The 25,865-nt window shown below is 43.9% G+C and overlaps 1 protein-coding gene across 1 annotated transcript in view; it reads right to left on the reverse strand.

The window, feature by feature from the left end:
- LOC112453773 (POU domain, class 6, transcription factor 1) overlaps nt 1-25,505 on the reverse strand; it is a 158,462-nt gene extending 132,957 nt beyond the window's left edge. Inside the window, exon 1 of the mRNA XM_025014695.1 lies at nt 25,467-25,505. The gene's annotated coding sequence lies outside the window, so the exon portion shown is untranslated. The remainder of the gene's footprint in view (nt 1-25,466) is intronic.
- Nucleotides 25,506-25,865: the final 360 nt, after the last annotated feature.

A 25,865-nucleotide genomic window follows, 5' to 3' on the forward strand; every position in this document is an offset into this window, starting at 1 on the left:
CGTGGCATTGGTAATGCTTACAACCAGATCTAATTCCATCAATTAAACGTTTCGCTGATAATCATGCCCGTTTTACGTAATAGCTTTAAGACGCGCCAATGCAACTTCGGCGTGCGTCTTCGCGTGGCATTGGCCACATGTGCTTCAGGCGGACGCGGGGGGGGGGGGAAGCGAGAAGATATAACAATATATATCGTATTACGTTAATAAACTATTCCTATTCCCGTAGAAAATATGTCACCGCCTAAGGGCAGGTGTTGCGAGTGCTCCGCGAAAATTTTCGAAAATACACGCATTTATATCTCGAGCCATATTTTTTTGGCGCGTTTACGCCCGCTACGGGCGGGGTGGCGCATATTTATTTTTCGAATCTATCGTTTTACCGTAGCACGCGAAAAAGCTCGTGGAACATTTTCGGTGCCGGCCTTTCAGTGCTCCGCCGCGACGACCTAGGGAAGCATTTCATTGCGTTCGATACGATGGTAAAAAACGCCCAGGGATCGGACAGTAAAAAATGTAACTGGTAATTTAGTTAGCCGTTGCGAACTGGACGGCGCTGGGGCGCCCGGGTGTTGGTGGACAGTAATAGGGCGTATCTCGTATCTGTCCGGAGCTGACGGGTTTTTATGGGTTTGCGATGCGCGGATTCATCATTCGATATATTACAGCGAGAGCAGCCCACCACCTCCGATGTCACCGCGTTAACCTAACGACCCTTCAAGGCAGAATTTTAGGATTCGCCCGGCCGCGCGAGCGTCGAGTCGTTTTGTCGGCAACGGGGAATTTTTTTTTCGAAAATGGCGTGCGCCGCTAACGGCGCGCGAGTATCGCGTGCATCGCCCTCGGTTCCCTTCGTTACAATCATCCGCGTTTTGCGAGCGACGATTAATCCGCGACACATACCTACGTCTTTTCGTAACAAAACAAAAAAATAATAATTCGCCTAATTTTAACAGCTCCGAATTCTGTTGTCCGCCGCGTGCAACGATTACGCTCGAGAAATTACGGCGTTTAAGGAATTACACCGCTTTTTGAAATAAAACTGAAAACACGTTTGATACATAGCCCTTGATGTTTCTTGAATATCAGTGTGCAGCAATGACGCCCGTTGAAATTCGAGGCGTCAAAGTAGTCACGCGTGACGCGCCAAAAATTTACAAAAATTGTCAGCGCCGTTCGGCTGTGCGCACGAAAAAATTTCAAGACAAATTTCCACTAAATACTCGTCGCTGCTATAGCTTCCAGTTTCCGATGCGGAACAATTTTTACGCGTATATATATCGTGAAACGGGAATAACGGAGTGGGAAACGTCCTCCGCCGTTTCTTGCGCTATGCTACGTTTTAGAATTCGCGACTAATGATCACTCCGACGTGGATACATTTTTTTCCCCAACAAGTACGGTGCAACAGAAAAAAATATTTGATCATCCCCGAGCACCGGGAGTGCACTCGATATCCAATTCAGTTGATATTCAAGTGCTGCGCGTGTTTCCACATTTTGATTTCTGTGTAACAGAGTACCTACGTACGCCTATATTTATTGTCTGCAAAGACAACAAATATTTTTTTCGAAATCGCCCCGTTCGTATCCAGAAAAAATCTATCAACGGCCATCACTTCTGCCGCCCACTCCTCCCCACTCTTCTATCTCGCGCATCGCCTCTTCCGTCAAACGCCGTCGACATAATCGACGTGAATCGCAATGAAAAATTTTTTTTCCCTGTGGATGGTCTCGATCGCGTCCCCGATCGTCCGATCTTCGGTTGGATAATTGTCGCTCTCTACCGACGACGCAAGACACGCGACGACACACCGTGCCAAAGTTTCCTCGTAACGGTCTATAGGGGTGAAAAAGGGCCGCGAAGGGCCACATGGAAATCCGATGCGCCGGAGCATCGACGATGCGATTCAGATGCAGGCGGGCGGGCAGGCAGGCAACCGAGTAGGTAGGAGAGATCTACTCTCCTGCTCCGTTTCTCCCCATCTTTCTCTCTCTTTTCCGTTCTACCTCTCTCCCTCGTCCCCTGCCGTCGCTCGCCGTCTCGCTCTTCCCGTCTCGTCACCCTCATCCCCCGCTTGTACCGCTCTTACACGCGCGTGTGCTCGGACGGACGCGAAAGTGTGCCAAAAACTCTTTTGTAGCGATCGGAAAGAATGGAGGCATTGTTTGCTCACTTGTGAATCGGCTCTAATGGCAAAAGTATGTGAAATGATTGTGAATCGAGATTACATACGCGAAAACAACGCCGGCCATCCTCCGCGCGCCTCACACCGCGCGCGCACGTCTCCTCCGCGCGCGCGGCGGAGGTATATGCGCGCCACGCGCGCGTACTTGGGTATACGCGTGTATGCGTGTGTATATGCGCCGTACGTGTGTGTATGCGGGCGCGATGCTTTCACGCACGTGTGTGGAAAAAAAGCGGCCTGGCGCGCGGGCTGGTGGGCGCGGGCGGGAGGACGTAGATATTTTTTTACGCGCAACGAGAGAGTGCAGGGAGAGACATGCATTCGACTGGCCGGGGGTAGGTAGGGGGCGACGGCGGGAGACCGTGGGACGAGAGGATGAGAGGTGAGGGCGACGTTCGGGGGCGTGGAGGAGGTGGCAGAGGGTGGCGCGGGTGGTCCACCCTTTGCCGTCGATTTTTCGGGGCTTTTTTTTACGGGCGACGGCCCTCGCTTGCCTGGATGAACGAACACGGGGAGGAACATCAATAATCTACAATCAAACTGCAGATAAAGCTACGATCGCCCTTTTGTGAATGTTTCAATAAGAATCGACGTGACGGACAACTTCCTGCCGATGGACGCGCTCTTATGCGCTACGCGTCACCTTACACAGAACGGTCCTGTCAACCCTTGCGGTATAAGCGGCCCTCCACAAAATTAAATATAGAAAAACAAATCGCGAAAAGTAGCGCGCGCGGTGCGTAGACGCGCGCGCAACGTCAACGATATTTATTACGGCGCGTTACGTAATTACGCCATAAATACGCGTTCATTTGAAAGCGCGAAAAATTGTTCATTACGCGATGCGCGTTACTGTTGACGCAATAAAAATTACATTACTTGTGTATCTCGTACATTTGTCCGGGCGCGCACTTTTTCGCGACCCCCTCTCGTTTTTGCGAGAGGCACCGACTTTTTTTTTTGTACATCGCCCCTCACGTTACACCGGTTCCATTCGTTCGCACGGAAGTCGGCCGTCTAAATTGCGAGTTTCGTGATAATTATGCGCCACGCGGCAATCCCGGCGCGACGCGCGCGAATATATTCCCGGAGCTGAGGAGCAGGTGAGCGCGCGATCGCCCCGGTGCCGCTGCCGGTTCGTTTGCCGTACGAGCTCGATCGAAAATAATGCGACCCGATAATTGGCAGCGAGCAATCGATATTCGATTCGTAAGCACGGTCAATAAGATTCCCGGTGTTCTTCTCATTACACGCCAGCGTTCGCCGCGCGGCCGGCGCGGCTGCCTCTTCACGGCGTGCATGGCGTGGCGAATCCGTTCGGCGGCGTATTGGCACGTTAATGTTAAACCTTCTTATTGTAAATACGCGTTGCTTATTCAGGGGCGACCGTATTTACGAGGAAGAAATTAATAGAAATAAGAGCCACACGTGTTTCATGGGTCAGTGCTTTTCCTTTGCAAAGGGAGCAAAAAAAGATTGCCACGGAAGTCGTATAATATTTCTTTATTTAAATCAAACCCGGGGTATTAATATTGAACCGTCTCCGTTGAGATTCTACTGTTCTCCGAATAATAAAACGTCATTGACGAATAAAATGTCTCAATTACATGCTCATTAAAAATCTGTGTACACACCAATTATAGTATATATAATATATAAATATAATTATAAATTTCATCGCGATTACGTGAGCCGCTCTCTTTTTTTTCTTTTCGCGAATCTTGTTTAGTTATCCGCGAAATCGCTGATCGATTCATTTACGCGCGTAAATGAATGATAGATATACAAAGATAAATCCGACAATGCATAATCAATTCGACACGGCGGAGACGGTGAACACGTGAGCTTGACTGACGCGAAGAAACATAACAAGTCGCCTTACGAGTCATCACTGTCCCCTTAGTTATACGACTGTGTGACTATAAAGTCGTGCAACAAAGTACCAGGAGTCCCGTCGCTTTCGCGCTCACGAGGAGCTCGCGAAACACGCGAGAAACCGACGAATAGGCGGGACCCGACTGCACGCTGCGACCGTTAAGTACAAGGATATCACTACTAAAATCGGCCGTAAAACAGATATACCCTGGCCTGGTGGTGCTACAAACTAAATTTACATTTCGATATACGGCTCGATAAAAATGTCACATCTCCTACTGTGGTTCGTAACCGAACTGTCGCGGAGGTTGCATAGGGGCACGAACGAGCTCGGAATTTCCTCTCTATGTAACATGAATCTTGAAGATATTTTACGGCGCGCTCTTCAGCTATGATTCTCATGATAAATCTACATTAGGTTTATGCCGAGAACAGAGACTTTGCTCCCCTCAAATTGTAGTTAAAGTCGAGTAATATACGTTGGGCATATTATACGCGTTGTAACATATGTATCTATTTTTAACAACTTTTGTGCCGTTAAAAAGCAACACGGGTGTGCTAATAAATTATATCACGTCATTCCATTATTAGTGGATAATGCTGCTTAATGACACGCATTCTAGATTCAAAAAGGGTCCGATTATAAGGACGATAGTCTCCCGTTTTCTCTGTATTCTCCACGCGAATCGGAATTTGCAAAGCGTCGACTCCGCAATCTTGAAAGTTTCAGATCCTTTTACTCCCCTCCCCCCTCCTCCTCCCTCCCTCCCTCATCCCATCCCCGTCTTCGGTTCATTCGAGTCCGTTTTGCCGCCCTTCGAGGCCGGGCTCTTCGCAAATAATGTATAGGAATTGCGAGGCTCATCTACATAAGTAATACCGCGTTAAGGAAAGCACCAAAGGCGCCGGGGGTAAAAGGTGGAAGAGGTTCGAGGGAAGCAATGCGCGGGGTGGAGCAAGGGGGCGACGGTGAGAACGGTACGTACGGCTTGAAACGAAGAAGAAGAGGAGGAAGAAAGAGGAGGACGGGCACCGAGAGAGCGGGCAAAGGGTTCCTCGCATTAATTGTGCCGAGAAGAGATAAGGAACACAATGTTTGTTAACTTCCACGAGATGTATAAGACGACTAAAGCGATCCGCTTTGTGGCGGCTCGTTTTCCCTCGGCGGGGAGAAACAAAGGATGGATTAACGGTCGATCGATAATTATTATGCGAATTTGTTGCACGCGTCTCATTGAACAGGCTTGGGCAGGCATTAACCATTTTACGAGCTTGATACGAGAAGGGTGGTATTATAGAATTAAGAAAAAGACAGCGAAAATATGTTGTAGCTAATTTTTCCAAAATTATTTCTTGTTGCGAAAATGAGAAAAGAGTTATCTTTGGTCTTTTTTAGTACACACGCCATACGGTACACGATTAATAATAAAGTAATAATATATTCATTTAAAATTTAATAGAAAATTATTTCAACATTATGGTAATCATTCTCTGCGTAACTAGACCTTTTTGCAATAATTGCAAAAAAGGAATAATTGCATTAATGATCCGTCCAGCTACGGTTCCGCCGTAAAATCGCGTGAAATTGGCCAGGCCGCGACAAAGGAACTCATTGTAAAATCGTCAATCATCCAGTGAATCATCGCTCTCCTTCTGCTGTCACGCCGTTAACCGGGCGATGACGATGCCGCGAGTTAAGGGGTTGGGATAGAAGGTGGTCCAACGTGAAGCCGCGGGGGTTATGGGGGTTACGAGAGACGGCAAGCCAAGAGCCGAGCGGAATGGAGAAAAGATATAGAGAAGGAGAGTCGGTACCCCCTATTTATATTCCGGCTAACCCTCCTCATCAACGGCGTTCATCTTTCCTATTAAAGTAGTAATTTAGCAGGAAATTAAGCCACGCACTCGCTTCTCGCGGCATGGCACTTGCTCCACTCTCTGTGGCATCCGTCTCTCCCTTTCCCCATCTTCTGTCTTTGTTCGTTCTATCATCGATTCTCTCCGTCTGCCCTCTTCGTCTTGCCTGTACGACGCTTGCTCCGTTTTGCTTGATCGAGGCCTCTTCTCGTCTATTTTCTCTTTTCATCGCAGCCTCTTAGTCGCATTTTCTCTCCTCTTTTCTTATTCGCTTCTCTCTATAGCTGTCCCTCCCTCGCTCCTTCATACGCTTTTCTTTGTCTCGCATTCTATTTCAACTCGTTCCGAGCGCGGAAGGAGGAAGGAGTATCTCATTGTCCCGTGCTTTTTGTCTCATAAATTAACACTTTTCTCATTAGTCGTTAATATTTGACAACCGAGGAATTATGGTCTCGGCGTAAATGGTAAAATGCGAGTAGTAAGTATGCGAACTTGCGAAAGAGTTCGCATTATGATTAGATGCACGCTATAGTTGCACATTATAGTTCTGGTAGATAATTATGGGTTGTTGGATTGCGAGGCCCGTGATGAGAACATTTCATTGTCGATCTTACTCTTCGGCGACTGATTGACGGCTGTTTCTTAGAGCAAACTTAGTTGATGGAAGCAAAGAGATTGACAGCAACGAAGTTGAGAGAATATTACAAAAACTTTAATAAAATTTGAAAAAAAAACGACGAACATGTATGAGAAAAATTGTTTTAACATATATTATATTCTTCGCTAGGCCTAAATATAAAATGTCTAAGTTTACTCTAGTACCATTTACAAACATACACACAAAAGATTTTATTATTATCTTACGTCAAGAGAGAAAAGTTCTTTATAAATCTTGTCGATCTAACGCACGTAAAAAAAAAAATCAGAGCTATTCGTAGAGGTGCTTAATCGCGAACTAAAAGTATCGCAGTGTGCGATTGTTTGTGATGGTCGAGAGAGAATAAACGGCGGACGGCTCGCGACCGTCGGCAAAGAATATTTTAATTGCCGCTCGACTCGTGAATTTCGTGCTCATATTCGGCGTTCGACTGATTTAAGCCGTACAGCCGAGGGGTTGCTAGCATTCAGTGAGACAAAGAACAAAAGCGCGAATAGGGGTAGCCGATGGTTTGGGAACTCGGGTGGATGCACAGGGTGGGTTGATCCTCGTATGAAGGGCTGTCAAAAACCTAATGAGAGGTGTGACTGCACATGTTCGCAAGTCTCTCTCGCGATTACTCAGATTTTTGAACGAAATTAAAATTCAAAGATGTGATTCACTGTACGCGCAAATGGAAAAAGAGAGCTCGACGGATGGCAAAGTGCTTTCTCAAGCGTGAAGTTTATATAGAAAAAAGATATCATTTCTTGGGCGAAAAAAAGAGCAAACTCAATATAACACAAAAAGAAAATAAAAAGTTAAACGTATTTAAATCTTTAAACGCAATTTGCTGTAAAAAAATTACGTAATTGTACGTTATATAAATCGTCTTTTAAAGAAACGTCTCGTTGGATCGAAACATTACTGATATAAATAAATTGGCAATTTACTGACCAATATGCGACATTCTTCCCACAACTCTCTCTTCTGAACGATTAGACGGTCAATATATATTAAAAGAATTAAATAAAGCAAACATATGGAATACACTTTTTTTCGTATACAAGCCATTTTTATTGAAAGTCTGCGTCCACTTGAATAAGATTCGGTTCAGTGGAGTTCTGCATGTACCACGGATTTGTTTTATATTAACACACAATATCAGGATTTGGTGTGCTGAACATTCATTCTTAGCTATCAGTCGGTAAAATAAATTGTCATGGACTATACGTATTTTGAATTATATTCTACCAGAATAGGTAACACACATAACAGACAATATATATATATCTATTCTTGACATTTTTATATGTAAAGGGGAAACGAAGCTCTGTGAGCTATTGGCAAGCTCTTCAAACGTGTCGTGTGTCATTGTACTCATAGTTATTACGAATGCTAAATACAAATACCGTAAATTCTCGATACATTTCATCTTTTCGTTTTTTAATATTATATTTATCCTATTTTTCTTAATAATGCTCATTAAGAAATAAGTAAATAAATAATTTTCATATTTGTATGTATTGTTATCCTCTTACACTCATTCCTATATAGCGCAAAGAAAACAGCATGTTCCTTCCAAGTTAAACTATGTTACGTACGCACCTGTCCGATCTTTCTCTGTCAAGTACAGAAAGCATATTGCGAAAGGTATCATGAACGCGTTGTCGCGCTGCTCGACTCGTTCGGCGAAGCCACGAAAAAGTTTCACACGGCAGTCAGTCATAGTCGAGCGAGCATGCTCTGCGAATCGCCAGTCTCTCTCGCTGTCGGATTCACGAATTCGCGGCACCCATTTTAAATCACAGCACGCCACGCGCGCTATGGGGTGTAGACAGAGCGGAGAGACAGAGAGGGAAGCGAAGGAAGGCGAGGCGAAGGGGTCTCCCCATAAAACAATGCTCCCACATCTGTCAGCCTCTTCTACTTCCTCTCCCCTGGTAGGCCGCCCCTTCAAGCCCCTAATTATACCACCCCCTTACTCCCGAACCGCCATCGCGTATACGGCTGTATTATGCGTCCGGACCACTTGGGCACGCACGGGGCGAAGGGGAGATGCCCTTGTAAAACGACAGTGAACAACGGTCAAGACGCGAGCGTAAACTTTTTTCCGTGACATCTGCAACCCCCGGTTGAAGGGGCAGGAAAAGGAGAAAGGGTCGGCAAGTAAAGTCGAGACGCTCTCGAGACACCGCCGACGCTCGTGACGGTCTACCGAAAATTGGAGAAATGCCGACTAATATGGAGGCGTATATGTGTATTTTTTTTTTTCAAAGCACTAATATGGAGGCGTATATATATGTATATATATATATATATTTTTTTTTTTCAAAGCACGGCAATACAATACAATCTGATATTGATTTCGTATTTTTATATTTTTTAATGCGGCGCTGCTGCCGACAATTTCTGCCATCGCCGTTGGTTAAAGAGGCATCCATGCGAAAAATGAATTTTACTAAATAATTTTTCGAACGTATGTTTAATTAATTCACTATTTACGACTGGGCACTAAAAGATACAAAATAATAGAATAATTTTTTTTTATTTTTTTATTATATCATGTCATATCTCGGATATGTATCGACGCGTGAGAATGTTTCGAGCGCGCAGAAACCTTGATAAAATAAGTATAATGATTCCGGCGGCAGAAATATTGCGAATTCATCGTTTATAGTAGACGCCTCTCGAACAAGACGGCGAGGCTTAGACGCGGAATTACAAATCGATCGAATCGAAGGGGTTCCCTGAGCGCTGCGCACAGAAATTAACATCGTGTTTTTAATGCTGGGGATAATTGTAAGGGTGGAATTATACGAGGGCTGCGCCGGCGGCGGGGCTCCCTACGTTGTCACAGCGGCTCTCACCCTAACTTCGGAACGATGACGAATGAGACTTTGTCTCATAAACGAAAAACGAATGCTAATGTTAAAGAGAATTATAATTTGCATTTAAAACATATTCAGCCACTCGCTCGAGGCCTTCAGTTCGTATTCACGAAACTAGAAAAAAACTGTCTTTAAATTGAAACCTCGGATCGCAAAATACTAGAGAAATATTTAATCGTTTTGAGATATACGAGATTTTGAGATATGTATATGATTGCTAATATTCGATACAATGACACGTAATAATTTCGTTTGCAGACTCTAGTCGAAAAACAGTGTCTTCGTTAGCACGAAGCACCACTGGTGCGTTCTAAGGTGACTCACGACCACTCAGCGGTTCAACTGCGCGTGAACCCTCGATTCGACAACTCAGCCGTGCTCGTTACGTGTACCGCGAAAATCAGTTCCAGTATCCTAAACTGGGTCTATGAATACATCGATGCTCGATATGATTAATTTGGTAACGTTCTCAAACTCTTAATACTTAAGAGAGAAGGTAATGAGCGCATAATATATCTCCTATGTACAACAACATTAGTAATTGACATATTTCATTATAAGATAATTAAGTAAAAGCAATTCAATGAAGAAGCATGCAGTTACACAAAGTTCGCGGCAAAATTTATTTCTCATTAGCAATTATGCGCTTGTTCTCCTGTCAAATTACTTATTAGTGAGAATAATAACCTTAATTTTTACACGAAGTATTGGAATATAAAATTAATGCGCTACTCCCGAGATATAAACGACTGTAGGCTCATCTGTGCGCGTCAATTCGTTTATGTGTTCGTTAAATTTCGCTCGCAAACTCCGCAGTTGATCCGCGAGCTTGGATACCATTTTAAACCAGCCCGAAATCAAACAAGCGAAAAACACCCGGTGCTATATGTGACTAAATTCGTAATAATGACAAACGGTGTCTAAAATGTATCCGAGTATGTTTGCATGTAGCGGGAAGCGCCGCTGCAGTCGATGTAAGCCGCGCCGCACTCGTACATTCGTTAGGTTGCGGGTTTCAGATTAAGGGGTATGGCCGTAGAGAGAGAGAGAGGGGGGTAACGGACAGGAGGGAGAGGGAGGGGCTAGTAAATGTAAAAATATTGCTGAATCGGTGCAGATAACGGTTTCATATGTGGGCTCTCCCTTTCTCTCTCCTTCTCTCACTTCCTCTCGCCGTTTTTCCCCTCCCGGTCCCTTCCCCCGCGAGCGACCCTCACTGATACGGTGCGGGACTTGCTTTGAAAAAAATGTATCTCGACTCCGGGCGTAGTGATACGAAAACGTTTTGCATTTCAGCGAGCACGATGGCGAGCGCTGCTCGTTTCGCCGGTAACGAATCAAACGAATAACTTTCGACGCGCGAATCGTCCCGCGAAATTACCGCGACTTTCGTGGAAAACATCCGTACGATACTGTATATACGCCGAACGAGCTTCCTTCGCGGAAAATCACGCGGCATTTGCGAGAGGCGTTGTTCATTATTTAAAGTGTGTTCGATATTTTTAACGCGCGTTGTCAGTGAGCAGACGTGAGCCCGTTTTTATTCCTTTCTTCCCTCACGGCAAAATTTATTTACGCTCCCCGTACGCCAGTTTCAATTCCTAATAACGAAATCGCATAATGGCCGGAAAAATCCAACAGTTTATGTACCGCGAAATAAAATTTAGAAATTCGATTAGCTGTTACGTTTCGGAATGAAAACATGAAATTTTATTTAATTAACAGGAAATGTAAAATAAATATTATATATGTATTGCGATAATGTTATTGATGGACAAAAAATAGACGATAAACATAACAATCTATACATATTCGTATCAATGCGAAGTGCTGGATATTTAATTAACTTAAAGATTTCTTTTTTAATAGTTCGAAATAGTTCGAAAAGCGCCAGCGCATTCTTGTACGCGAAGAAACACTATATCCATCAAATATAGCGCGGCATCAAAGAGGGTAGTTTAATATTCATTTTTCTCAAGCGTCGGCGATAACGCCCGATACCGGGAGGAATCGGTCCAATAATAAGACCTTATGAATAATAAACTTCTCGACGGGTCACGCTTCCACGCCGCGCTCGCCGGCGCAATTCGCGATTATTTTGTAGCGGCGCACAAATTAAACTTCCGGCCATTAAAGGATTGATCCAGCTCGGAATGGAATGTAATATCACGGAAGGTGAGCGCCGCGCCGCCGAGCAGCGGTGAGCGAGAAGGAGGGAGGCCGGGACGGGGGGAGGAAGAGGAGGTGGTGGAGGAGTGGGGGGGAGGGCGTCGGTGCGGGATCTTAATTATAATTCTTGGCCGCGAAGTTCCGGCGAAAGCCTCGCAAATGAGGCCGGCGCCCGTCTGACACAACGATATCGTGCCCACCGCGAAAAACCTGCCGGCTGACACTGAGCGCGGGTGTCGGAGTCGGAGGCGTCGTGGAGAAGGGCGAAGAAGGGCGTCGAGGGGGGCGGCGAGGGTGGCCGAGGGCGCCGAGGGGGGACAAGAGGATGCGAGACAGAGATAGTACGTAACGTGCCGGCCGGAGGGGTGGCACGGGGCGCGTGGGTACGTAAAGGCATGCGAGCAAAGCGCGCCCCATTGCTATTCAAAACGTAAAAACCATTTAAAAATGTAATACCCGGCAGCCGAGCAAAAAAAAGTGCGCGCGTGATCCAACGTGTGACTTTGTAAGTAAAATATACTGCCCGCCCGGGGAAGCTTCGGTCAAATAATCGTGATTTATCGGGGTAAGGAATTTTCGTCTGGCGAAAAAAATGCTTTTTCGAAGCGTTCGCGCCCCTTCCCCCCTCCCCACGAGTTGTCGAAGAATCCGTTTCTAGGCTGTCGCTCGTTCTACGGGCCTGTGTGTAAATATATTAGGGCACTACCAGGAAGCGCCGCGTGAATTCGCTCATCACCGAGACGCATTAATTGCTTTCTTTGTGAAGTTTAGAAATAAGCATCGTTATCGCGGAGGAAACCATCGTATTCGCGTATTACGAATATCAACGGAGCTAATTCTTTTTGCGCTCTATCGATTAGGCTGTGTGGAATAACTTGAAATACCGAAACGAATAATTTGATCGTCGTGCACAGTGCGAACAACAGCAGTTCGATGTTGACGGCATTGCAACCTTTGGGTTTGCAGTATGGAAAACATGGGAGCCTGGGAAAGAATTACCGATTCGCCACGTAGAACGCGGTAGATTTGCAAGTGGAAGTGCGGCGCAGTGTTAATTGAATATATCGGATTCCTCGAGAATATCGTGGTTTTGGCGATAGGAAATGGATAGAGAAATAATTGTCGGAAACGCGGCCAGCGTGTTATATCAGTGCAGCTTCGTTTTGATTGCAATTATACTTGTAGAATTTGATACCGGATCGATCGAACGCGATAATCAATTTTCAGGCGCGTCTCTTTAAAAAAACACCCACGTTCGCGAGGCTTCCGATACTCTCGAAAAATGTTTTCTCCATCCCTTACACTGCGTTAAGCCTTTTTGCAATAACGTTTCGTGTTATACATGTCTCATGCGCAAATAATTGAATGATGATCACGCACGTATAATCCGACGCTATTTTATATCATCATTAATGCGATCATATGTTATTATATTAAATCTTGTTCAAATCCAAGGAAATAATTTATCAAATTAATTATAATAATTTGAAAAATATAAATTTTCTTAACGCGAAAATAATTTATCGATACGCGATATTCTCCGATCTATACGTAAAAAATAGAATCGGTCGCGGTGTGTTTTTTGAATATACACATATATATTTTTAGAATTTATCGCGTTAATGTCAATCGGTTTTCGTTATGTATGGATGGCCTAGTGACGTGTGATCGACCGATTCGTTCGCATATAACGTGATTAATGACTTCTGCAAGAATTATTGGCTGCGGCAACGCCATTTGAAAATGAGGAAAAAATTCGTGGTCAAAAATTACTGTCATCATAGATTCTTCGCGATTTTTTGACAAACGGTGACTTTCGCCAATGAGAATAAACGGTGCAGTTTCGAAAAATTAAAAATTAAAAAGTAATCACATTGTTCTCACGCTTCCATTGCATACATTTTTGCATATTAATTTGTTGTATTGAAACGTGCGTGTAGAAAATTTTTTTTCACGTCGACAGAGCGCTGAGAAACTTGTTTCGGTATATGCGCTTAAAGACGTTTTAATCGCTGTGATTACCGGCAGCTGCTTTAAATGCGTCTTATTATGAATTTAAGTAAGGCCGAGGTAAATTACGAGGTTCATAACTTTCCAGATTATTCGCCGGTGCGATGCGCTAGTCTATCAATTTACGTTTTAATGCTTTTCGTGCATAAGCACCGCGCGGCAGCATATCCTACGTAAGAATATCTATGTATAACTGTGCAATTTAGGTCGGAAATCTTTTTCATTCGCGGCGCGGCGGGCTATCGGTAACCGGGGAATAAATCGTTGGTCTCCGCTTTTTATATCTGCGTAATAAAATTTGTATCTAAATACAAGGAGGTTAATATCACAACACGCGCTTTATTATTCATGATCGTCTGGTTTTACTGGTGGAAACTTGGTGCGATCAGTTTGTACAACGTGCACGCTGATGCCTATCGATCGGTAACTTTATTCCAACTCAGCTAATGGAACCGTGGGACGTAATTCGGCGATGTGACATAATGTTAACCAAGCACGCGTATCTTATTGAGAGACCGCCGTTTCCGGACAGCCCGGATAATGAACTATAATTAGGTAAGCCCAAATATTGCTTTAATTACATATGTCACCCGTGCACAATGTTTTCGGGCTTCTCATCGTCATGCAAACTTTGTCGATTGATAGCGTCATTAGTATTCTTCGTAACGCGCTATCCAAGAAATTCTCTCTCTCTCTCTCTCTCTCTCCTCTTTAACGACCTGTCCTATTACCGTAATTTATTAACTAGTGGAATATGCTTATCCCTACGCGCTTCGGAATATTCGTCCTGATTCGCTCATTTGTTTGCGTCGTACATTCAGAAGCAGACTCCACAATTTTTAATTGCACCTGCAATTGTTCGTGATACGCTGTTACGGATATTCTGCAGCTCGTTTTGACGTTGCATTTTTAATTATTAAACTATTTTGACGACTGCTCGCATTGGCCTGATAAAAATAAAGGCAGATATCCCAGCTAATAAATTGTATACAATTTATTCGGGAGAATCAACGTTCGTTAATTGATTCTTCCGATTTGCCGTACGATATACGTCGCGCGCTCGAGCAATATTTTCCCCGTTGAAATTGCAATACTTTTCCTCGGTTCCTCACATACTAACAATAAGTCACTCACGAAACAGCGCGGCGGCGCTCCGAAAAAGTTTATCGTTAAAACGTTAATAAATAATGTATCGCGCGTGCGATGCACAATATTGACGACACGCGACGGCTCAAATCCGATTTGCGTTTGTCATTGACTATTCAAAATAACAATCTCGAACACGTATATGTCCCCATTTCTCGATGCATATATACGACAATCCGTGTAAGTGGCAAATTACTAAACCCAATAGTCGCGCCTGATATGCGTTCAATAATTAAGTCGGCCGGCATTACGTAACGTAGCTATGCTATAATAATCGCGTCTACGATTGAGGGCCGCTCGTGTGTAATTCGATATGATTATTCATTGCGGCAGGTGAATGCGACGGCAACTCCGCCGGTGATTAAAATAATTGGGAGCCGTGACCGCACGGCATCGAATCTCCGTTACAACCGAGTAATAATAAACACTTCCACATCAGGATTTTCGAGAAAAACACTTTCGTCCTCGGAACGTTCCGTAAAACATCCCGGTCCGAGAGTTATTATTCGTATAGCGGGCAATCTCGTAAACCAACCCGGTCATTGGCGATATTATGCTAATGACAACGTTCATCCGGTCGACATTCTTATCGGTGATCTGAACGTTCACGCTCGTTTTTGTAAAGTTTCTGGAATTTCACACTTTAGAGAATCAGCCGTAAATTCCGTCAAAGAAGACAATTCCTAAAGTGTCCGAACTCTGAAATCTCTCTCTCTCTCATACTGAGCGCTATTGCGTTTCTAAATAAATAAAAATTTTTAAAAGTATTATTATATTAGTCAAAAATTAATAAAAAAATAATTTATTAGGATTTTGTAGTTATTCGTTTGAGACTATCCATTTACCATGTATTCATTTAATTGTAAACATGAGGCTTTATCTAAATACCATAGCATTAAAATTTCACAATGTTATCTATAGTCTATGTATTAACTTAATAATAACAAACTCGGCAATAATTTTGTATATACTGGCCAATATTACTATACTGGCAATATTTTTCTCATGCTGCAATGCATAACCCAATATAAGTAATCTAAAAAAATGTCTCTCGACTGGACCTTTCTCTATCCATACATAAATACTACAGCCTTCTGTAATTTAACGAATACTAAAAGCTTGGCCATATTTTTTTTCCACGGTCCGAAACCCGCCCGCAGAGCGCATCAATTATTGATGGAAATTCGGCAGTTGCCAAGTTTTCGAAATAAATTCGTAAACTTCGTCGCATGCGCTCCACGAGCGTTGTGATTTATCTACAAGCGTCTCGAGACTTCCCCAAAATATAATCTTGATTTGTACTCCGGTTGCGACGGTTGATCGTTGTTTTCCAATCAGAAATTACGCGGGAAGAAGGGCCGTATACGCAACGACGACGCGAATTGGGAGATCCGAAAGAGTTAGAGGAGGCGCGTTTCTATCGACGTAATTCGATAAACGAGTGCGTTGATAGTCGGCTGGGATGGTTGGAAGGCAGGCAATTGGCATCGATACTTTCGATAGGTCGACGCGTGTACGGCACCCTGATCCGGTTCGTTTCTCCGAGTGCTTCTACAGCGCTACGGTTCGGTGCAGGACGAGGGAAGGAGAGAAAGCGAGGGTGTGAGGAAGAGTACGGTAGAGGGTGGAGGGGATAGGGACGACGAGGTAACCGTGGAGAACACTCGCGGGAGACGATAGCGGGGGAGGTTAGCTACGGTAATTAGTGAGAACGTATCGTAATTAGAGAAAATGCCACGTTTAATTGCTAATTGAGTTTCTGGCTGATGCGAGATCTAATTTTAATCACCTAATTACGTGACTACAGGCTGCGGGCTACGGGCAGCCGCCACCCTCGACCTCCTGCGAATGTGCCTGGCTACTGTGGCGTTCTGCGGCCGTATAAGTACTCGTCTAGTCGAATTGTAACGGGTGATACGCCACCAGTGCTGGTTAAAGACCGGAACATTTCACGGAACTCGGCCGGAAAGCCCAGCCGCTCGTAAAGCGTGTCATAATGCAGAATATTCTTCAGGCTTCAGAAATGCCGTGTTGACATGCACCCTTTAATCCTTTCTCTCGTCTATACTCATTAAATTCCATGCCAAAATCGTACTTGTAGAAACATTAATATTATCAAAGTATTAGAATAATATGTAAACATGAGTCATCTAAGATTGAAAGTAAGAAAGAGAGATTTTAATCTTAACAATTGTCGTCCGACAGAAGTACAATACAGTATGCTGAAGGAACGAATCTTTCAAGTATATTCTCGGGGTGGAAAATATGAATACCGCGCGAATTAACGAAGGTTCCGTGGGAACACGGCAGGTTGCTCCGTTTGTATATCGAGACACACGGTATACGGGTATCGTAACTTCCAGTCAGCTTCCTTCGTACGTGTACGTACATTTGAAGCGAATACGGGGAAATGTGGTTAGAAATTACATGCCGGGCGCTTATATACAGCGTACGGAGCGTGGAACAGGGGCTCTTATTAACGCGCGTATTAGCTATGCCGACTCACCCTTCTAATCTATACCCGACCTCGCGCCACGCGATTATTGGTTTCACGCGAGGACGGGTAGCTACATTATGCCTACGGGCTGATGCTAATTTCGGATACGACCGTGTTTCTAATCTGCGGATTCGCCGGTCTCTTTATTAACAGATTCTCGGGGCAAACGTTGACGCGAGCACAGAGTATCTTTATTAATGATTATACTCAATGATATAATACTCGATGATGATTCCCCGAACTTTATGCCTGTCTAATTTAATCCTTCCTTTCACTGCTCTCGTTTATCTTGCTCCCTCCGTTATGACCGTTATATTACAAAAATGCTAAAAAATCTACTTTAGATTATCAAATAAATAATCGGATGTTTTGAATGTATCTAAAAATACCCTTGTTTTACTCGTTAAAGTATGTAGTAAAATATTATGTATACGACAATACGTTAGCCTACAATTATTATGCAATTAAGATATTATCGGTCGGATATGAACGCGTGTAATGTATACATGGTTAACCGAATGACCGGTAATAAGCGGCGTCTAACGAAGATAATTCGCTTACCATGATTCCATCGTCGTTCATGGAAAATATACCGAAATTTTAGTTTACCTTAAAAGCCTTCACTTTCCCTCAAACGTCCCGGGTAATGACATTGAAAAATTACATTAGAGACGATGAAAGGGAGTGCGGGATAGAGTTCGTGTTCGCCAGAGTCGACGGCTCTTGCTTTTCCTTCCATTTAAAATAAAAATGCCGCTATCGCGCGCGCGGATCGAAACTTTCAATTCAAAACTCATCTATACCTACTCGATTTCAATCGATTTACCTTACTAGGCTGCCTCTTACAACCGTCGAAAATCCCATATTCCAGAAGAAAGTCTTACATCCCATCAGTTTATTCTTTGTATGCTGCAATTTTTATATTATATATATATATATATATATATATATATATATATATATATATATTCTATTTCTTTAATTATAAAACTCTGGTAGATTTAATGCCGGATCATTTTATCTTCAAATAATTGTAAACTGATTATTAAAGAATTTTACAGAAATGACGCATCGTTAAAGATAATAAGAAAAAAAATTACCTTTATATGTAGTACAAGCTTCATATTTTAAATGAAAATTAAAGTCCAACACGTATTGTGTGCAGCATAAGAAAAAATATTTAATTATCAGATATTTCTTTCTGATTACCCGATACAATACTTCTATGTGTAACAGATTAACAATAAATAATTAACGGTTCATAAAAGAAACAATCTTCAAAGAAATAAAATGCTGTCAAGACAGCTTTAAACAATTACTAATTTCAAGTTAAGTTCCATTATACGTTCGTTCCGACCGTGCCAGCTTTTCAGTGCCGGTCAAGCCGCCGAAAGTCGCCAGTTCACAAAGCACAAACCAACTCGCTCGTCGACACTGAGAGCCCGTAATTAAAAATGTCAAAGTAACGAGGAGAGACCGTCTAAGAATTGTGGAATCCTCAAGCACCTTATTCGCGCATGTACCCCGTCGGTCCTACTTTCCAGACAAAATGCCTTCGTAATCGATAAGGCCATGCCCTGATTAAGGAGCTTTAGCGCAATTATGATCAACCATACTATACAAGCATGATGCATAAAAGCCAAGTCAGATTTGAGCAATATCAAACCTCGCGGGACATTTTGCTTCTTCGAAGCGAATATCACTCATAATTTTTTTTACTTTAAATGATCTTTTGCTGATTTATTGTTGAATAATCTATTCCAACATATATCTTCTTTAGTACAAATTTTGAAATAAAACAATATCCTTTTTATATTAGCTTGAACACTTGTTGTCAAAAATTCAATGTTTCACGTAAAGCGTCTCGGGAACTCAAGAAAGATAGCCATGAGATATCGAACGAGATACCCGCGACAATGTCGCTCGCAAAAAAACGGCAGCTCGTCGCACATTCCCATCTTTCTCCCCGTGCGGGCGCTCTTAAAGTGGATGAAAAACAAAAAAATGGAACGCCTTATTGTACGCCGGTGAGACTGCGACTCAAAGGCTTAGAGCTTTGTACGTGGCTGTGCCTATGTGCGGCCACAACGGCGCGAAGGGTGCGCGCGAGGGGACGGCGGTGGTTACTACACCGTGTATGGCCGCGTGTACGTGCACCCTCGTCAAAGAGGCGGGGTGACGGAGGGGAGAAAAATACACCTAGCTACCTCGTTCATTTTTATCCCCTAAAGCAATTTCAGCATTGTTTTAAAATAGTACTTAGCAGGGTCATTGTATTATGCATGCGCCCTCGGTCTAGTGGACTGCGCTGGTGTGCGAGAACACTTGATTCCTCGCGCACGTGAGCCTCGCCCCATTGTTAACTCAGAAGGAGCGGCCGGCGGTGGGGCACGGCGGGGTCGGAAGAGGGTAACAGAAGGGATTTTCTTGGCCAAGATTCTTTTTTTTTTTTCACGGTGCTTACTTTGCTCATGAAACGCATCGCGCAGATGGATTTAGCGGACGGATTTAGCACGGCTTCCGGGAAAGTTCCAGGATGACTCGACCAAGTTGATCAAATAGAGATTTGAATATTTCACGTTCTGCAATCGCATTACATTTACTCGGTATTGTTACTTCGATAAGATTTACTCGGGTTATCTGCTTCTCTCGCATAAGCGTTCGCACTCTCGACCGCGACTTTTTGACTTGCCCACTGGCACTGCCAACGAAGTCGAGTATACGATTATTGTCTGCGATCTGGTAGTGGAGCGACTGCCTACTCGACAATGCAATATTGTATTCGAAAGAGAGCACCGCTCGGCAAGACTCATGCCCGCGGTAAGGCTCCGAGGACCCTCAAGAAAGATAAAAGCTTGCATATACTTACGAAGTACATTTCTATGAACCGTAAAAATTTTGTCCATCGCCTAATAAGATAGGCCGACAATGTTACGTCAATACACCTTTCGAAATTTCGGTGTGTTACATAACTTGTATCTTAAGTTTATAATTAACGATTCTTCCGCAAAGAACTTTGGGTCTTTAACTTAAAATTTTGCTTAAATCCGAATTATACAATGAGCCAAATTTTAATTTTATTAACCACTAATTATGTATTTGTTATCTCAATCGGCGTGTCATGAAAATTCATATTTGCGATATATTAATTCAGATAATGCATTTTATAGTCATAGAGATTGCCAAAAGCATACGTCAGAGCTTAGCGGCATTTTCAAAACTACGACGTTAAGTACATGCTTGGGAGCGCGTGGCCAAAGGCGCTGGAACAGCTCTCTCGCGTTCATTGTTCGTCGCGTACATCCCTTACCGCTCGAAAATTCCATGTCCCCTCCGTCGTATCCCTGCCACCCTCGGCGAATCTCTCGCCGACCAGTCATGCTCCTCGCTCTCGTCTCATCGCCTGCACAGCGACTTCGCGAGGGGCTCATTTTCATTAAGAATTAAAGTTGAAGTCCGAGGGAAAAAAGTTTCTATTCGCCTTTTCCATGCAAATGAGATCGCGCTATCTCGCGCGCGCACGAAACTATCTCGATTCAAGCTAATGCGGAACCGCGAGGATTCACCGACCCCGAGATAAAAAAAACTTTGTCGGGATCTTCCAGGTTCTGGACGTGAATCATTAGCGAATCACCGCGTCGGGTTGTGCTCACTTTTTTTGATTAGCCGAATGAAATTGACTTAACCCGCTCGCGGGTTAAGATCCCGTCGCTAATTATTTAGTTGAGGACACGAGAGATGTGGATAATACGCTCGAATACTGACGTTGATAGCGCACTTGTTTCTTGAATATCTTAAGATATCCTCCAAATGGACAAATTGTCATCCGAATCATGCTTGTGTATATCTCAGATACGCGACGAAAGTTAATTAATTCACTTAGCGAACAAAACGACAGATATCGACGCTGGTAATACTCGTGAAACAATTTGAAGAAACGGAATTTAAGCTTGCATGATGCTCGCGTAGCCGCGCCATATATTTCTCACTTCGGCGTCGTCTGTAACGCCGATAATTAAGCGACTGCTCTAATGAATCCCTATTCGCATGACTAATTTGCGCGGTAAACTGACTAAATAATAATCCGCGATATTTCTCCCCGGGGAAAAGCCTGGCGCGGTCGGTTGACTGCACCATATTGTGAAATATATCGGTAAAGCATATTATCGAAGTGATCCCGTATCGAGTCTAAAATTTGATAGATCAATACATCCAGTATTCTTCAAGAACGGCCCTCATTTTACGAATGTTTCCGCGGCAATCTATTTCTGCCAATCGTCCATCCGACAGAACGAGCTAATTGTTAATATTTCGCTGAATATCGTGAATACATTGCACTGAGCAATGTATGCAAAAATTACATCTATCAAGTAAACCGTGACGGACAAAACTGAAATTTTGATTCATGTTACACTATCGGCTCGCAAAGTTATATTAGCAAACGACTTCAACAATCAAATCTAAAACCATAAGAACGCAAATGCTTCGCATAGGGTTCGACTTCAAAGACCGCATCAACGTTTAATTAACTCTCAGCCGCGAAATGAGAAGACGTAAAACGCGGGACAAAGCGGCGCTTGAATTGATGCGCCGCTACACTTTTGGCGCTGAATATTTTTCTACATGCGATTCCCGTGGCTCGACAAAACGACCTCATTCATCCGGTCCATTAGCCTTGAGTGCGAGCATATTTTTCGGCGAATTCCGAAAGCGTCCCGGCGCGCCCGCTCCCGCCGCCCGCGCCCCCCGAAATGAGAGACCGTGACCATCGACGTAGCGCATTTTGTTAATTGAAATCGTTTCATCCATCACGAGCAACAAATAGGCCCTTTACGCAATGAGAGAACAGAGAGGAGGCGTTGTTGCCTGACGAGGGTGGGCAGGGTACCGATGGTTACGCGGACATATTTAGGGGTACTTCAAGCTCGTGACAAATGCTCCGGCGTCATCGTTTTCCTAGGTATCGTATAAATTAATAATTACCCGACGTCGCCATTATCGGAATTAATGCCGCCCAATATTATGCCAGTTGTTTTCCCGATAATTCACCGCGAACGTTGATACAGTTTGATCAGAAAAATCATAGGACCTGGACGCGGCGCAAGTTTTGTCCTGTCTCGCTCGCGCTCGCGCCCACCGACCGATTAGACGCTACGAATTTTCGGATGGTTTCGCGAGCTTCTTGGTCAAATCAAATCGGACAGTTTTTGACGGATGAACCGACGCGCGACTCGCCCGCCAAGCCCGCCGGTTATTTAATATTCGCTTGGCGCGAGGTGTCAATAAAATAACGATCTCCCATCAGGGTGTCACGAGAGACGAGATAAATATGGGTATTTGAGCGCGGCAGATAATGCAAACAAACCAACGGTGAGTTATGTTTCCCGCTGTATATACGGTTTGTCCGCAATTGCGATACGCTCCCCGTTAAATTTGCTTTGAATTACCGCCGATAGTGCGACATGGCCCGGGTTATTATTAGTCCGTGATTCGCGTACGGTCCATTAACGTGACCTTGCGGCATCAATCCCGATCAGAGCCTCTCTCCGAAGATCTTCAACCGGTTTCGACATTCCCTTGCTATGAACTTCTCCATGCGCTTCGCTCTCCTCTCTCGAAGAAACTTGGACCAGAAATATACCTTAACTCTGTGTTTCCTAAATCTAATTTTAGGTGTCTATTCCGAGAGTTTCGTAACGCACACGGGTTAATTTTTAAAACTTTACATCTATTTTAATGTGAGATAGCTTAAAAGGAATTTAAACTTTTTTATAACAGCCTAATTCGCATCGATGTACATACTCTACAAACTCTAGTTATTATTGCTTTATATTTCTTAAACGAGAACGACCGGCACGGCATGGCGCTTTATCGCAACGTAAACCTAATCCGACACGTAGGTAGATAGGCGATAGCCAAGCTGTCATGATAGCATCGAGCTCGATGTCTTGACGGTGAGGAGCAGGATGATCTTACGATCCACGATGTCAAGTGATTACAGCTATTTTGTGCCACTTGTACTTATTAGGGGTGATACGCCAGTCCGGGCGACCATTATGAGTGCCATCTGAATCTCGGCCTCTTGAATGCCTCCATTTACCATTAAGCACATTACTATTATCCTATCACGCGCTCACTCGGCCAAAGGGACTTCTTTGGTTTGGCCATGATGCACGAAGCCATTTGTGCAAAGTGGCCGTTCATTACTAAATTATGCCGGTTTTATAGCATTACATTAAACCCAGCCTCGCCGTGCCGTAGGTACGGACCTTCGAAAAAACTCGCGTTGAGCGGAGGGGGGAGGAGGGTTACTCGTGCGAGTTTTCGCCATTCTGATTTTTTTTCTCCCCCCTTTCTTTTATTTTCCCCCTCTCTATCTCTCCCTCGTTTTCCGTAAGCGCATCAAGCGCACTGTGGACTCCCAAGCGTTTGTTTCGAGCACGCGGCCACTTAGCTCCCTCCTCTAATAACCGCAACACTGTTACCGACAGTCGTGTCTGTAATGCGCATATAATTAATGATAATAATGCGGCCGCGAGCGCGGACTACATCGCTCCGCCTGGTTTTTGTCCGTTGCACGATACGCTCCGTAATGAACCACCAAAGATGTCAGAACCAGTTCTGTATCTGCTTTCGGTCGCAACATCGTATACGAGTCTGTTAGATTACAGATGCGAACATTTACCCGTGATTCAGCCGCATAATGAACACCGTTGAATTGTCACTGAAGAATATTTATAGCCGTTTTGATACAGGCACTGGCAAGAGAACGCAAATTCTAGCAGGATCGACATTAGAAACGCATCGATGATTCTCGCACATTAATGAAATCGTTAGATATAAAAATATTAAAAACTTTAGATTTTTTAAAATCAAAAACATGCACATGTAACCGCTACAGATCGTATTATATCATTACGTATCTAATAAATACAACTGTCTCTTATATTGGCGCTTTTATTTTATATCCGAAATAATTTAGTTTACAAACTATTATTTCTCGAAACGAATTTTACGGGTTACACTTTAATTACATCTCTCTCTGTCTCTCTCCCTTCTCTCTCTCTCTCTCTCTCTCTCTCTCTCTCTCTCTCTCTCTCTCTTCGATTTTAATCTAGTGTAGCAACCATCGCCTGCGCGAACAATGCGATACACTCGGGACACGCGTATTCGTAACAGCGTGTACTCAATATTTCCATTCGCTTCGAACGTTTCACTTACGAGACGAGACGATCCCGGCCGCTCGTGGTGCGCTGGGACCGTCGAATTTTTCGTGCTGCCCGGCAGCGTGCATGCCGCGTAGGATGCTTTGGGTACAAAACACGTGTCGGTAATTCAGCACAAACAGTCGCCATATAACTTTTATTTGCAAGATCGACGAGTAGCCTGATTGCAATCAGGCAAACGTGACCGAAAAATCCCAACGTGCGTTTCATATGGAGACCCAGTTTCGCCAGCGGCGACGCACTTTATTTCCTCCCTTTCTCTATAGCTTTATATCGCGTAATACATACTTTATGCCGCGGCATTAAGGGGTGCCGCTGCCCCTCTCCCTCTCCCTCTCTCTCTCTCTCTCTCTTTCTCTCTCTCCTCTCGGACACGTACGACCAGCTCGTATTTGAATATGGGCTGTCCGCCGAAGATAACCAACGGCCTAGCGGACCATCCCCTCGCACCCTGACGACCACAGTGTCCGCCGGGGGTGCGCAGCAATGATCCAGCGGCTTTTAATAATATTTCCGAATTTTTTTCCTGACTCGTTGCCGCGGCTCATAGACGATTCTCTGTGACATTTTTTTGCGCGGTACGCTAATCCCAAAGTATTGCGCTCTTTTTGAAAGCGATTTGTGAAATATAAATAGACGGTAGCGCATCGAAATGACTTTTGCTTGTGTCACACGGTTTAGCTCGCGGGAATATCTGAATTTTTTCGCTCGTCCCGGATGCTATCTTTGCATGACCTTTTCCATTTGCTGGCCCTCGTAAAGCTAAGTATAACATGTTCGCGATTTGTCAGCAGTATTTTTAAGTTGTATGTGTGTGTGTATGTATCTCTTAACTTCATACATACTCATGTACTTACATACATATTACATATCTGATGTTATTTTTTCTTGAACCCCCGTTTCTTCAATAAATAAAATTCGGAAATATTAAAGTTTAATAAGATAAAAAATAATATTGTATCACACTCACCGATATGCAGCGGCGGAGTTACGTTGCAACTGCGTTAAACTGTAAAACAAAAATATATGTAAATTATAGCACAACGCCCCGAATAATTAATATCTAAAAGAATAATCGTTGCTTGCATAAAATTATTATAAGTAATTACTTCTGCGAGTAACAAATGAAATAAAAAATAATAATTTACTCACCCGATGATTGCACCGCCGCGGCCATCGTCCGAAGCCTCCCAAGCCTCCTCCTCCTCCTCCTCCTCTCATTGTCAGATTCGTTCGTTGCACTCGCACAACACAACACCTGCGAAAGAACAGTTAATTACGATAGTGTGTAAACCAAGACGGGATAATCGCACGACACTTTACATGCACTCCCAACGTGAAAAAAATAACATGAAATAAATAAGGCGCT

This window comes from Temnothorax curvispinosus, unplaced genomic scaffold, assembly GCF_003070985.1.
Source record: "Temnothorax curvispinosus isolate PA1 unplaced genomic scaffold, ASM307098v1 QBEX01004686.1, whole genome shotgun sequence".
NCBI classification, from domain to species: Eukaryota; Metazoa; Arthropoda; class Insecta; order Hymenoptera; family Formicidae; genus Temnothorax; species Temnothorax curvispinosus.